The 14330-nt window shown below is 40.7% G+C and overlaps 1 pseudogene; it reads left to right on the plus strand.

The window, feature by feature from the left end:
• LOC142365473 (leukemia inhibitory factor receptor-like) overlaps nt 1-5005 on the plus strand; it is a 40457-nt pseudogene extending 35452 nt beyond the window's left edge.
• The last annotated feature ends 9325 nt before the right edge of the window (nt 5006-14330 follow it).

Raw genomic sequence — 14330 nt, forward strand, 5'->3', positions numbered from 1 at the left:
GCCATAACCCCCGTTCCCCGTTCCCCTGCGCCGCTCGGGGTTAGGAGGTAGAGAAACGGGACTGAAGCTGAGCCCAGGAAGAAAGGAGTGGTGGGGGGACTGTGTTGTAAGATCTGGTTTTATTTCTCATTATCCTACTCTGATTTGATTGGTGATGAATTAAACTTTCATTTTCTCTCCAAGTTCAGTCTGTTTTTTCCGTGACAGTAATTGGTGAGTGATCTCTCCCTGTCCTTATCTCGACCCTCGAGCCTTTCATCATATTTCCTCTCCCCTGTCCAGCTGAGGAGGGGGAGTGATAAAGCAGATTTGTTGGGTACCTGGAATTTATCCAGGCCAAACCAAAACATGAGGAAATCCCAAGAAGTGGTAAAGTATTTACACATAGTAGTATCAAACACCTATGCATCCATCAAAGACATATGAAATGGAAATTTGATGACTATCTGTGTTTTGTGGAATCATTTCAGGCCCGGAGTTTCTCGCTGAAGTGCTTCAGTATTCACTTGTGAGAGTTCTTTGAATTTCTTTTTTACTTTTGCTGTAATAAGCCTGGGTATTTCAAAATGCATTTGTGTTTCTGAGGAGGAGGCAGGATCTACATGGCTGCCATGGGAGGAAAGGAAGAGGATTGTTTCTGGTAACTTCAGTTTGTGTTTTGTCATGGAAAGAGCAATTATGCAATTTGAGTAGCCTGTTTTGAATCCTAATTGTTCAGAACCAAAATTTCTCCAGGAGCTAGATTTGCTTACAGCTTCTAAACCGCATCTGATGGCATAGCTTTTATCGGAATTACAGGTAGGAATAGTATTTATACCTGACACTGTGGTGTAAGACTTTGTAATTTTTTAATATGTATTTGTATAAGTCCGTGTCATGTGAAAGATTAAAGCATCACTCTTCATAAGTGAAATATTCTTACAGCAATTTTCTCTTGCAGCTCTGTTTATACCTGGTGTGAGACACAACTTTTCACTATATGGCTGCAAATCCAGTGTATATAAGTTATTGAAAAACATAACTGGGTGTATGAAAAAGCTGCGTAAGTGCGCTTCATCGTTCAGGATCTTTACAAAGTGAATTTAGACTGTGTCTATTTTAAGCTCAGTGTTGGCAGAAGAAGACTGAGACCAGAATCCCCATGCAGTACTACTGACTTCTGCTCTGTATATATGATAGAGGGGATTGTAAGAAATGTGAAACTATAACAAAGAAGCCTTAATATTTTCTAGTTTTTAGTAGTCTTTAGTACTTTAACTTGTATTCCTGCATGCATAGTGATCTAATGATGTAACTGTTACACTAATCCCTGTTTTCTCATTAAGGAATGTAGTGGAAGGACATGGGCACAAGCTATCACTTAGTCGTTAGACAAAATAATTAAGTGAAACAAAAGTGGTCTTGGTTCCCAGCAAATAATTGAGATAATTGTGGGATAAAAGAGACTCCTAAATAATTCTACTCCAGACAGCTCGGCCTTGGGAGGGCAGATGCACCAAGCTACAGAGATAAGGAGGCAGCAAGAGAGCAACAAGATCAGAGCCAAACAACCTGAAGGACACGATGTACGTGATCCTGGAACTGAGTTTGCGCAGAAACAAAGGTCAATCAGCGAACACCATGATGAAGAGGATGGGCCTTCATCTTGGGACCCCCAAAGACCACCCAAAGATGCTAACAGACATGTGTGAAAGATATTTACATATGCTAATTAGTTATCGGAAAAGTAATTAATATGCTAATTAGTTCCTAGAAATATAATGAATATTTACACGTGTGATTGTATTTAACCTGAAGTGACAGGGTGTCTGGTGCGTACGTTTGGAGGAGAAATCCCCTGTGTGCCCAGCGCCGCAATAAAGAATACCTGTTTAACAGTATACATTGTACTGTTAGGTTTTTCCTACCGGATCTTCGAATCATATAATTGTAATACATTTCTCCAGCCACTTCCAGTTCCCAACATGCAATAACCCTGCATCCTCCAGCTTGTGTGGAGGCACAGGGTGCCACAGAAGTTTGCTCTGAAGACAGTGGTCTTCAGAGTTGAAGGCACAGGTGTAATTTGAACCACAGGGATGGGTTCACTTCCACAGGAGAGAAGGCAACTTTTTTTGATTTGTCAAGTCAAAGTAAACTTCTGAGCATATTTGGTACAGCTCAGCAAATATAAAAGATGTCCACAACATTCCTGTTTAAAAGCAATTCTTAGACTAAAACTACATCCTAGAGTACAAACCACTTTGAGAAGTGCACTTGCGTTTCCTCGTGTACCAAGTTCACCCCATCCAGCTAACTGTGGTTTGACCCAGGGCTGAGTTTTGCTTGCCTGGAGGTGCATTAGTGGCTGAATGTTTTCTGTTTCTGGGAATCTGAACATGGCTTTACCCTTTAACATCACAATTATTGTGTGAAGAGTATTGTAACTACACTACACTTTGATGTTTCATGTGTTTTCTGATAGAAAAGGCAATACAGTTTGTGCAATGAGTTTTTGGTCTATAAGAGCCATTACCAGAGATTTGGCCAGCTCAAGTAACCTGAAAGTGCAATTCCAGTGCTTGCTGAGAACAGAAATTATAGTGGCAATCAGTCTTGTGTTGCACATGAAGCTTTTCGCAATTAAACAATCTGAGAGAAGTATCTGCTGCTTCCAGTAGTTATCACTGAATCAGCTCTGTGTTAGAGATTGATTATAAAGATTGATTATAGAATAGAATAAAATCATAGAACTAGAACGTAGATTCCGTTGCGTAAACACAGCTGTGTTAAGAAACCATACAATCAGTATGTTGCAATTGGGATAGAAATCAATTGTATCAAACAGAATTCACAAAAGAAGATGAAGGACAGACGACGACTCCATGATGACCCTGAAACCAAGCAAGGCCTGAAACCAGCGAGGGAGAATTCTACGAAGACAGAAGAATAGAAAGAACTTAATAAATGATGTACTTAAAGGAACGGAATGGTTGCTTAGAAACTTATGAAGATTCTAGACTTGATCTAATCGGTTTAATAAATGTATATAAACTGGTCTAGCAAGTTAAGCTTTGCCACTCACTGAGGTGATGGCCCAACTCTGAGTTGTGAATAAAGCAATACCTAGTGTAACCCACTCGTGTGAGAATAAAATCTTTAACACTCTGTTTATGGATGGACTTTTGCCCTTTGTGTAAAGGTGGGTGGTGAAAACACATTGTAGAATGTGAGGAAGAAATTGAGTTGGAGAGAGGTCAGAGTGAGGAATGCAAAAAGGTTTTGCAGGAGCCTGTCTCCCAGTGAGAACCATTTATAAATAGTTCCCAAATGGAAATAAGCTGGTGACATTATAATTTGTGAGCCATCTACAAACACTCAAGTAGACATCCCATCTTCAACCTTTCGTAAATGAGGCATACCAAGTTCCCCAGTTTAAAGATAAAAATTGGGGTTTCTGTTCTTTCCATTAAATACTCAGTGAAAGTGTAACACACTAAATCTTTGTGCCAGATGTCTTCAATATTCTGAATTAAAGGGAAATGTCCTGACTCCTTTAGTGTATTAGCAATTTGTTTCAGGGCTTGGTAACTTTTAAAAGTTCATTCTTTCCTCTTTAAAGGATTAAAGAAACATTTTATTCAGAGATCCCGAATCCTGAGAACAGTAAGGCACTGCAGTTTCAGAAGAACATTTGTGAGGTAACCCTCATTTTAGATCTAGTATTTTAAACTTCTAAAAGGTATTGTGAGTAAAGAAGTCTTTTGTAAACTTTGAGTCTTCTTCTCCAGTTGTAAAAAAAACCCCAAACAAACAAACAAAAAATAACCAGCAAAAACCCAAACCTCTGTGGCAGGGGGGAACAGGACCATTGTTACCGTAGTTACTTGCAAAGTTTGAACTAGGAAAGGACTGCCACATTTCTCTCCTCCCACACTAATAGGAAGTCTTAGTACATCATAACAATGTGGGAGTAACATACTCATCTTTGTTAGGAGCATCTTTGTGTTAGGAGCAGTAGAAAGTGTGGAGAAGCGTACATGCCACATCCCCAACCTTCTGATAGACATAGTAGCTGGAACTGAGCATAATATTTAAATAATCTTCTGGAATGGGTTATACAAAGCTGAGATTCGGGGAAAGAGTTCCCAAACACTTACTGCAAGATCTGAAGGCTCTTTTAGTTGTCTGGAATACTTTTAATGCTAACAGGAACATGTGATGAGCCAGAAAATGAGAATCAAGATGCTTTTTTAATATTGTACTAATGGCAGTAGGATGAATGCAAGCCGCAAGCCACAAGCCAACACGCTGATTTGATTTGGGCAAGTTGTTGCTTTCAGGATTTTCATGTCTTTTGGCTTAGTCTCTCCTCCTTCTCCTTTTTCTCACTTCAGGGGAATAAGACACTTAAAACACTGGAAATGAACCCCTGTACCCCCAATAGTGTTGAAGTAGTGGAAGCACGATCTGCAGCTCCCAGAATTAAAGACACAGAAATTATGTCCCCAGCAGCAACCACCACTGTGCCGGAAGATAGATCTGACTCAGAGAACCACGTCGTTGTGTCCTTCTGCCTCCCTATCATTGAAGAGGAGATCTCAAATCCCCCTATGGATGAACCTGTGAGGTCATCTCAGGTGGTTTACATTGACACCCAGTCAATGCATCAACCTCAAATTAAACCAGAGAAGGAACCAGAAACAGACTTAGTGACTACAGCAGGCTATAAGCCACAAATGCAGCTGCCTATCAATGCTCTGAAAAGAGTCGCTCACCTGCAGAGAAAGAATTGGATAAAACTGCAGGTTACAGATCTCAAGTAAACACGAATGCCTGGAACATGGACACTCCAGACTCTCCTGAATCAGTTGAAAGCAACAATGAAAATGCATCTTTTGGGAGCCCATGGTCCATTAATTCCCAACAGTTTCTGCTTCCCCCAAAAAATGATGAAGACTCTCCCAAACCCAGTAACAAAGGGTAGTCTTTTACACAATTTTTTCAGAACAAACCAAAAGATTAACAGTAAGTCCTTGTTGCACCTGAACCCGACTTCTTAAATAAGCTCTTATTCCTGATGTTGTAGAGAAAGGAGAAAGAAAAGTGCAAAAGGCATGAATTATTCTTGGAGACAGTCAGCAGAGGTTCTAGTGAGCTGAACGTTACCATGTTTAAGTTAGTGAAAGTGTTACTGTTCCATTTTAAGAGGCCAAGAGGCCAAATTTATAGCAATTTAGTTATTACACTAGTAAAATATATTGGTTATAAGGGGTATTGAGTTTAGAGCTCATGATAATCATAGTCAAAGAACTCTGCCTAGCTTCACATAGTGCTCCAAGATTAACATAGAATCATAGAATCATTATGGTTGGAAAAGACCTCTAAGATCATGAAGTCCAACTGTCAACCCAACACCACCATGACTGCTAATCCATGCCCTGAAGTGCCATATCTACAGGTTTTTTGAACACCTCCAGGGATGGTGACTCCACCACTTCCCTGGGCAGCCTGTTAAATATGGTCTCACACAACTTATAACTTGGAAAGATTGCTTTGCTTTGTAGTAGTTTTTCTCAACCGTGCATACTCAAATGATGCAGCCCCAACAGGTTTACTCACTGAAGGTTTCATTTATCATAAACCTCAGCCTAACTCATTTATCTAGTCATAAATTAAGAATAAATCAGAGTGCTGCTTTTTTTTTCCTTCTTATTTTGTCAATGTTTAGCACTTCTGAAACAATGGGCATTCAAATCTGTTGCTTTTTAACTAAACACTGGTTTCTGTACCTACTGCACAATGTTTATTCAATGTTTGACTCAGGGATACAAACTTGGGGAAAAAAGTGTAACACTGATTTAAACCTCAATGAGAACTGCATAAATTTTAATGAGGAGATTGACGACACGGACTCCAATATCCAAATCAAAGACCCTTTATTTATCAGAAAGCTGCGCTTTATACCCTTACAAAGCTGTCCACGCGCTCCAACCCAAATGCTTATTGGTTAACATACATTGTTCACGCGCCTATTCTAAACATTCAATTGACTAGCATAACTGTGCATTTCTCCTTCGTTTGCTCCAGGCGTTCTGCCAAAGTCCTCTGTTGCACCTGATAACGTCCTTATTTTTCTCTTGTTCAGAAACTCTCAAGGACATCACGACCTTCGTTGATATAGAATGTTCCCACAATTCCCCCTTCTTTTTGTTTTCAATGACCAAGGCATGTAGTTGTTGATATTGTCGTTGAATCATTCCCTGAATACACTGCAAGAAACAAGGTAATATCATAACAACAATCAAAATCATCAATAATACCATTCCTCCCCTGAGGATTAATTCTTGTAAGCATCCTGTGATCCCCCATCCTGACAACAATCCTCTCAACCAGTCTGGGACCTTTTCGTATTTCAAATCCTTAGCCAAATCCTTTAATTGCTTTACTTGCTTGTGAATGGACTCCAAATGATCTGACAAATTCATACAACACATTCCTTCAAAATCCTCACATCCATGACCCCGAGCTAACAACAAGAAATCTATGGCTGCTCTATTCTGAAGTGTTGCGTGCCTCACTAAATTTACATCTATTGCTAATTCTGATATTAAAGCTGACATTAAATTCATTTCCTTTGCCTCCCAACATGACAACCTATCTATACTAACTAGAGTTTTACCTACACCTACATGTGGAGAAAACATAACTACCAATATGACATGTGGAAAACAGACTCCACAATCTACAAGATTGTAAAGTAGGTATGTTTATTCGGCGCCGGGTGGCACAGGGGGTAATCCCACTGTCAACGAAAATCCGTGAATAAAACCTCGTAACACCAATGTAGTGTTAACAGGCAGGCATTCTTTATTGCAGCGCTGGATGCACGGGGGATAATTCCACCAAACGTGCATACCTCATACCTTTTTCACGCAGTTTATATAGATCAGAAACGTATATATTTGTTTTATTCATGCATATTCGGTATTGTTCTCTTTGGCGATTGGTGTAAACTTTTCTCTCTTCTTAAGTAAATTGTTGCGTAGATTCAGTCACCCTCTTGTATTGTTTCTTTTTGAGTAGGTGGTATTACTTGAGTAGGGGGTCAGTGAGTCGGTGGTCGCGATCTCCCCCTGCCGGAATTACCTTTTACCTATCAGGCTCGCAATCTTGGCAAACCTGGTCAGTTTCTTCAGTCTGTTTCACAGAACCACACTCCACCATTTCTCTTGACAGAAACACAGTTACCTACTATTGTTAGCATTAATGGTTACCTAGAGACTAGACCCTCCGTTCCAAGACCTAATGTCCAGGTGGGTCGGGCTGTACCAGGAACATAGCAGCATTGTTCATGTTTATGGTTAACTGATTCTATCTCCCTGGTTACACCACCAAAGTCATGCGTGCCAAGCAGCAACTTGTTTCTTCAACTTATACAATCAAGTATTACATACGCATTACATTTACTAATATGCCTATACCTATGCATAACCTATCCCCGCTTCATATTAAAATCAGTTCCAAGAAGTAATTTCCATATTAAAATCAGTTCCAAGAAGTAATTTCCATAGACTCCTCCCAGCTGCGCTTGCGCAGTGCCTCCTGGTGGTGGTCATTGGGGGTCCCAAGATGAAGGCCCATCCTCTTCATCACGGTGTTCGCTGATTGACATTTGTTTCTGCACAAACTCAGTTCTCTTCTGGCTCCCATCCATAGAGCAGGGTAGGTCTTAGCCGGTTCTAGGCGACTCCCAGCCCCTGTCAGGAACTAACCCCTTTGTATGGAGATGCAAGACTCTCTGCTTCAGTTAATTTACGCAATAGATAAACACTATCAGGTTTTTTTTTAAATGCACCGCAACTATTAGGTAATGCTACTTCTACTAAAATCCCTTTTAACCCCTTCCTTCAAATACTCTCGTTGCTTCTCCACAATTATCTACCTCTAAGCTCTTAAAATGCCAGTGACATTCACATACTCCATGAAATCTCTAAAATCATTTACCGCCTTTCCAATAAGACATGTTCTAAATGGATCTCCGGGTGTGGCTAATGACAAACACAATGAGTCTTGTCCTGTTAGGTTTGCGAAAGACACCCATAAGTTTTGCCTTGTTTGGATGGTCCATGGTCCTGCTGCCGTTGTCGTGATGATCACTGCTCCAAAGATGACCCATCCGACAACGTTTTGTACTTTCATTACTCTGTTTACTAGTGTCTGCCCAGATTCCCCCTGTTTTTGTTTCTGCAAATAATGTTTCAATGTTTGGTGTGTACGTTCTATAATTGCCTGGCCTGTCGGAGAGTGTGGAATGCCAGTGACATGCTGTAGTCCCCATTTTCTAAAAAATTGTCCTGTTGATTGTGAAACATATGCCGGGCCATTATCTGTTTTTATCTTTTGGGGGATGCCTAACGTCGCAAAAGCATGTCTAAAATGATTGTGTACATGTCGAGATGTTTCACCACTCAATGCTGTCATACAAACCGCCATTGAATACGCATCAACGGATACATGTACCTATTTTAATCTTCCAAATTCTGGGATGTGTCACATCTGTTTGCCATAATTGCAGTGACTGCAATCCTCTTGGATTTACTGCTACTGTTGGTCCTTTTGTTATCTGCTGACAGTCTGGACATGCTTGCATGATTGCCTTTGCTTCTGAAACTGGTAAATTAAATTGTTTTTTCAAAACTTTTGCTGACTGATGAAAGCCTGTTGCCACATGTCTGGAACAGGTAACATAAAGGCTGGTTGTGTGAGTTTGTCTGCTCTCGCATTTCCTTCCTGGCAGGTTGATATGATTACGGTGATGACACACATAATATTCATATTCTCGTTGCTGTAATAACAGCCATAATTCTTTCATTTGTTTAAATAACAATTCATAATTAATCTGTTTTAAAAATGATCTTTCCAAGCATTGCACCACTCCAGCTACATAGGCCGAGTCCGTGATAATATTAACTGGTTCTTTCATCCATTTTTTAAATACTTCAATTATTGCTCGTAATTCTACAATTTGTGGGGAGACCTGAAAAATCACTACATGTGATTTCCACTGTCCATTTTCAAGCCAAGTCAGGGCTTCCTTTCCAGTTTTTCCACTATCATCTGTAGAAACTGTTGGCCCATTTACTGGAGTGGCACTACACTTAGATTTCTATTCTAAACACTGTTGCTCCATAAAAGTAATCAGGCGATGACTTGGATGTTGCATCTTTATCTGTCCACTAAAAGCTGCTAAAGCAATCTGTAAAAACTGACTATTTTGTAAACACCATTGTAAATATTGCTGTGTCATAGGAATGATAATAGTTTCGGGTTCTTTTCCACTCAATTCCACAATTCGGCTTCTACCTTTCATGATTAACTGTGCAAACATTTCTGGTCTGGTCGTGATTGTTTTCTGAGGCTGGTGAGATAAAAACTGCCATTCCAAAATTTTTAATCATTCTGTTTCTGGCTCTGTATCTACCCATTGCATTATCAGTCCTATGGGTTGAAAATCATTATTAATGATTAATAATTCTATAGGATGTCCATACACAATACGATGTGCTTGTCTTTGACTTAAAATTTGTTCTACCTTTTGCAAGGCCTGTTCTGCTTCTTTTGTTAGTGATCTGGGCGCTGTTCATTCTGTATCTCCTTTTAACAATTCAAATAACGATTGCAATGTCTGATTGTCAATGCCCAATAAATTCCTCACCCAAGTAATGTTTCCTAACAAAATTTGCACATCGTTAAGTGTTCGAACATTCACTCTTATTGACACCTTTTGAGGTTCAATGGTGTGGTCTAATATTTTCCACCCCAAATATTTCCATGGCGCAACGCTTTGCAACTTTTCAGGCGTGATTTGTAACTGATAGACCTCCAACATGTTACACAATTCTTGTTTAATCTGTTCAATGTTGTCTTTTCCTGCTATTAGTATATCATCCATATAATGATACACCAATAGCTGTGGGTATTTTTCTTTAAATGGTCTCAGTGCTGCATCCACATAAATTTGACACATCGTTGGTGAATTTTTCATTCCTTGAGGAAAGACTACCCATTGATACCGTTGCACCGGTCCTTGTCTATTTGTTGTTGGCACTGAAAACGCAAACCTAACACTATCATCAGGATGGATTGGTATAGTAAAAAACCAGTCCTTTAAATCAATGACTAAAACGCTCCACTCCTTAGGTATCATAGTTGGTGATGGTAATCCTGGTTGCAAAGGTCCCATACCCTCCACAACTTCGTTGATTAGTCGTAGATCATGTAACAGTCTCCACTTTCCTGAATTTTTTGGTATCACAAAAACAGGTGTGTTCCAAGGACTAACTGATGGTTGAATATGTCCTGCTTGAAGTTGCTCTTGCACTAACTGTTGTATAATGGTGATCTTTTTTGCTGTTAAAGGCCACTGATCTAAAAGAGCATAAGGCTGGAAAAAAAACCCCATAAATTATATATAAATTTGTGGATAAATTGACATTAATTCTGGAGGTAAAGGCAATTGCAATTTTATCCGAAACTTTTTGTAAGACTGATTCAAAGATCAGGTAGGAAAAACATAACAGTACAATGCATACTGTTAAGCAGGTATTCTTTACTGCGGCGCCGGGCACACGGGGGATTTCTCCTCCAAACGTGCACACCAGACACCCTGTCACTTCATGTTAAATACAATCACACATGTAAATATTCATGATATTTCTAGGAACTAATTAGTATATGTAAATATCTTTCACACATGTCTGTTAGCATCTTTGGGTGGTCTTCGGGGGTCCCAAGATGAAGGCCTATCCTCTTCATCACGCTGTTCACTGATTGACCTTTGTTTCTGTGCAAACTCAGTTCCAGGATCACGTATATCATGTCCTTCAGGTTGTTTGGCTCTAGTCTTGTTGCTCTCCTGGTGCCTCCTTATCTCTGTAGCTTGGCGCATTTGCCCTCCCAAGGCCGAACTGTCTGGAGTAGAATTATTTAGGAGTCTCTTTTACCCCACAATTATCCCAATTATTTGCTGAGAACCAAGACCACTTTTGTTTCACTTAATTATTTTGTCTAACGACTAAGTGATAGCTTGTGCCCATGTCCTTCCACTACATTCCTTAATGAGAAAACAGGGATTAGTGTAACAGTTACATTGTTACATCACTATGCATGCAGAAATACAGTACTAAAGACTACTAAAAACTAGAAAATATTAAGGCTTCTTTGTTATAGTTTCATGTTTCTTACAATCCTCTCTATCACTCCCCCCTTTTCTTTAAGACTTTTGTTTCTTTTAGATCAAAAAGTCTTAGTAATCATCAGATCAGTCCATTCTTACATTCCCAACATAATCGATTACAGCACTTGCAGCATTGAATCATTATGCGATGCCGAGTTTCAGCATCCGTGCAAGGACGGGAACGACTCTCACACACATTGATGCAATGCACAGTCGGTTCCCTTTATTTTTCCGCTTGTGCGGTTATATACATTTTCCATATCTCTACACACGATTACGCTTATTCGGATAAGGCTACAGACATAAATCACACGCTGTTCACACGCCCCACATTCCCTTATGATTGGTAACTATGCACTAACACCAATAGCAACAGACTGCCTCCATGTCCTTGAACACATCTTGTTTTTGCTAACCCACACCATGTGCACTATCAGAACTTTCTCAATGGCTATTCTTAGCTGTCTTTTCCAGCAGCCTGTTCAGTTATGCTGTTTTGCTTAAGCGGCCTAGTCATGCTAATTCTCAAGCTACATCGACCCCAAAATCTCCCCCTTTTTCTTTTCAAAAAAAGCTAAGCTATCTTATCATTGCCTTAAAAACATTTGCTCAATTTGTGTTAGTTGCATCACAAAAATTTTCTTCACAGTTACCTCTAGTGCCTTTCGTATTATGCGTATTATACACAGGACCAACATAATCACTGCCATAATCATTACAACAATAAGCAATAACATTTTGATTAGTGACATTAACCAGCCAGAAATTCCCCATCTGTTTCCTGCTGCATCAAATACTTCCGTAGCCCCAATAAATCAGAATGCAGATACAATAGTCTAAAGTCAAAAACCAGAAGACTTACCAAACCAGAAGATGCAAAGGCATTTACTTAGTCCAGACAAATCCATTAGATCACAAAAACCAAATCAATCCATCAGAACACAGAAATACAAACACTATGACAACAGACACATAAAATCAGACATTTATGGTCTCGGCCACACACGCACACAAGCACACTAAGTTTTTAATGTAAATCGAAATATTACAAAGACTTAGGAACAGACAGCAGGCAGGCAACAAAAAGTAATACTGGAAGAATGCCTTTGTCTTATTAATAGTCCCTGCTTAGAACTTTTTGGTCCAGGGATCAGAGGTTCTCCCCGAGAATCCCTCGGTGCCGGCTGGAGGTCCTGCGATCCCTGGGACCATTGATGTTCAAGAGCAGGGTCCTACCTGGGTACCCAAAATCTACTACCAGAAAGGAGCAAGATAATTCACTCTCCAAAACTTTACTCCAGAGCCCTAGAAAGCAGGCACTCATATTGACACTCGTCAGATAATACAGATAACAGCTATACATCATTAGGATGTAGCATCTTTGTTAACCGGGCCCACTGTCTTTTTATCACCTCCCCTTTTTCTTCCGTGTTCATTCAAGATGGGTTTGATCCATTTTGCCGGCACCCACTCCGTCTGTCCATTATCTGTAGAAACACAAGCATATTCCCTCCCCCAAGTGAGTAGTCGTACTGGACCTTCCCAAATCCCTTTATCCGGGCGGAATACCGTTAAAAACACCACATCATTGTCATAGACATTTTTGTTTGTTCTCCTGTGCCGAACAGCTGGGGGGTCACTATGACCTCCTCTAACATTCAACCAATTCAGGACAAAAAGGGTTTTGTGTAGACAGTCTATCGGGGATTGCTCTCCCCCCTTTTTTAAAATATTTAAATGATCTTTTAGTAAGCGATGGGAACGCTCAACAATAGCTTGACCGGTGGAGTTGTATGGGATGCCCCGTACATGCTTAACACCCCACCGCTGAAGGAAACGGGCCACCACCTGAGACCTGTAGGCTGGGCCATTATCAGTTTTCATTTGTTCAGGTACTCCCAACACAGCAAAGGCTTGCGCCCAATGTCGTTGCGTTGCTTTGGCATTGGTAGAAGTAGCTGCTGTTGCCCAGATGGCAGCTGAACACGTATCGACAGAGACATGGATGTGGTTCAAACGCCCAAACTGGGGGAACTCGGTCACATCGGTTTGCCAAAGTTGTCTGGGCTGTAGACCTCGAGGATTTACACCACCATCCTGTATAGGAGTGAGTCTCGCACAGTCAGGGCAGGCTGCAACAATAGCACGCGCATCTGCTTTAGATAATGAAAACTGTCGTTGCAGCGTCGCCGCAGACTGATGGAAAAAATCATGCGCTGCTCGTGCAGCATCAAAGCTTGTGGACAGTTGTACGGGAGTGGCTGTCACTAGTTGGTCCGCGCGGTGGTTACCTTCCGTTAGGCCCCCAGGAATGGAAGTATGACTTCTAATATGAGCTACAAATAGTGGTTCTTGCCGCTGTTGAAGCATGTGCCATAACTGAGTTATGGCACTGAACAGCAATGGGTTTTGTATCTTACCGATAAATGCAAAATGTAACCTTTGTACGATACCAACGACATATAGTGAGTCAATCACAATATCAAGAGGTTGTTGAGGCCACCATTTCAATACTTCCACTACTGCTAAAAGTTCTAAAATTTGAGCAGATCCTTCCGCCACAAGGCTGTGCGAGTACCAGTAGCCATGTAGTTGCCACACAAACCCAGCACGCTTCGATTTGCTGCTCGCATCCGTAAACACTGTCAATGCATCTAGCGGGCAATCAGTCACAATATTCCGTGGCAACAACCGTCAACATGTCTTAAACAATGGGTGACGCGGGTAGTGATTATCTATTACAAACGGTTGGTTCAATACAGCCGACGCAAATTCATCATTAGTTTGACAAAACTGTGCGACCAATTGGCATGTGAGTGGCATTATTACCTGGTGTGGTACAGCTCCAGCAATAATTTTTGCTCGTTGGCGTCCTTTATGGATTATAGCCACAATAGCCTCAATCCTTGTGGTCACAGTTCGTTTGAAATGGCTAGGACCGAAAATCCATTCCAGGATGCATAATGGGTCTGATTGTTGCTCCCGCCATTGAGCCAATATCCCAATGATCTCTTCCCCAGAGTCATAGATATATAACTGGATCGGGGGGCCTTCAAGTATCCGGGAGACAGAACCGTGTGAAATCTTCTGCGCGACAATTTGAAGTGCTGCC

Source organism: Opisthocomus hoazin, chromosome W, assembly GCF_030867145.1.
Source record: "Opisthocomus hoazin isolate bOpiHoa1 chromosome W, bOpiHoa1.hap1, whole genome shotgun sequence".
NCBI classification, from domain to species: domain Eukaryota; kingdom Metazoa; phylum Chordata; class Aves; order Opisthocomiformes; family Opisthocomidae; genus Opisthocomus; species Opisthocomus hoazin.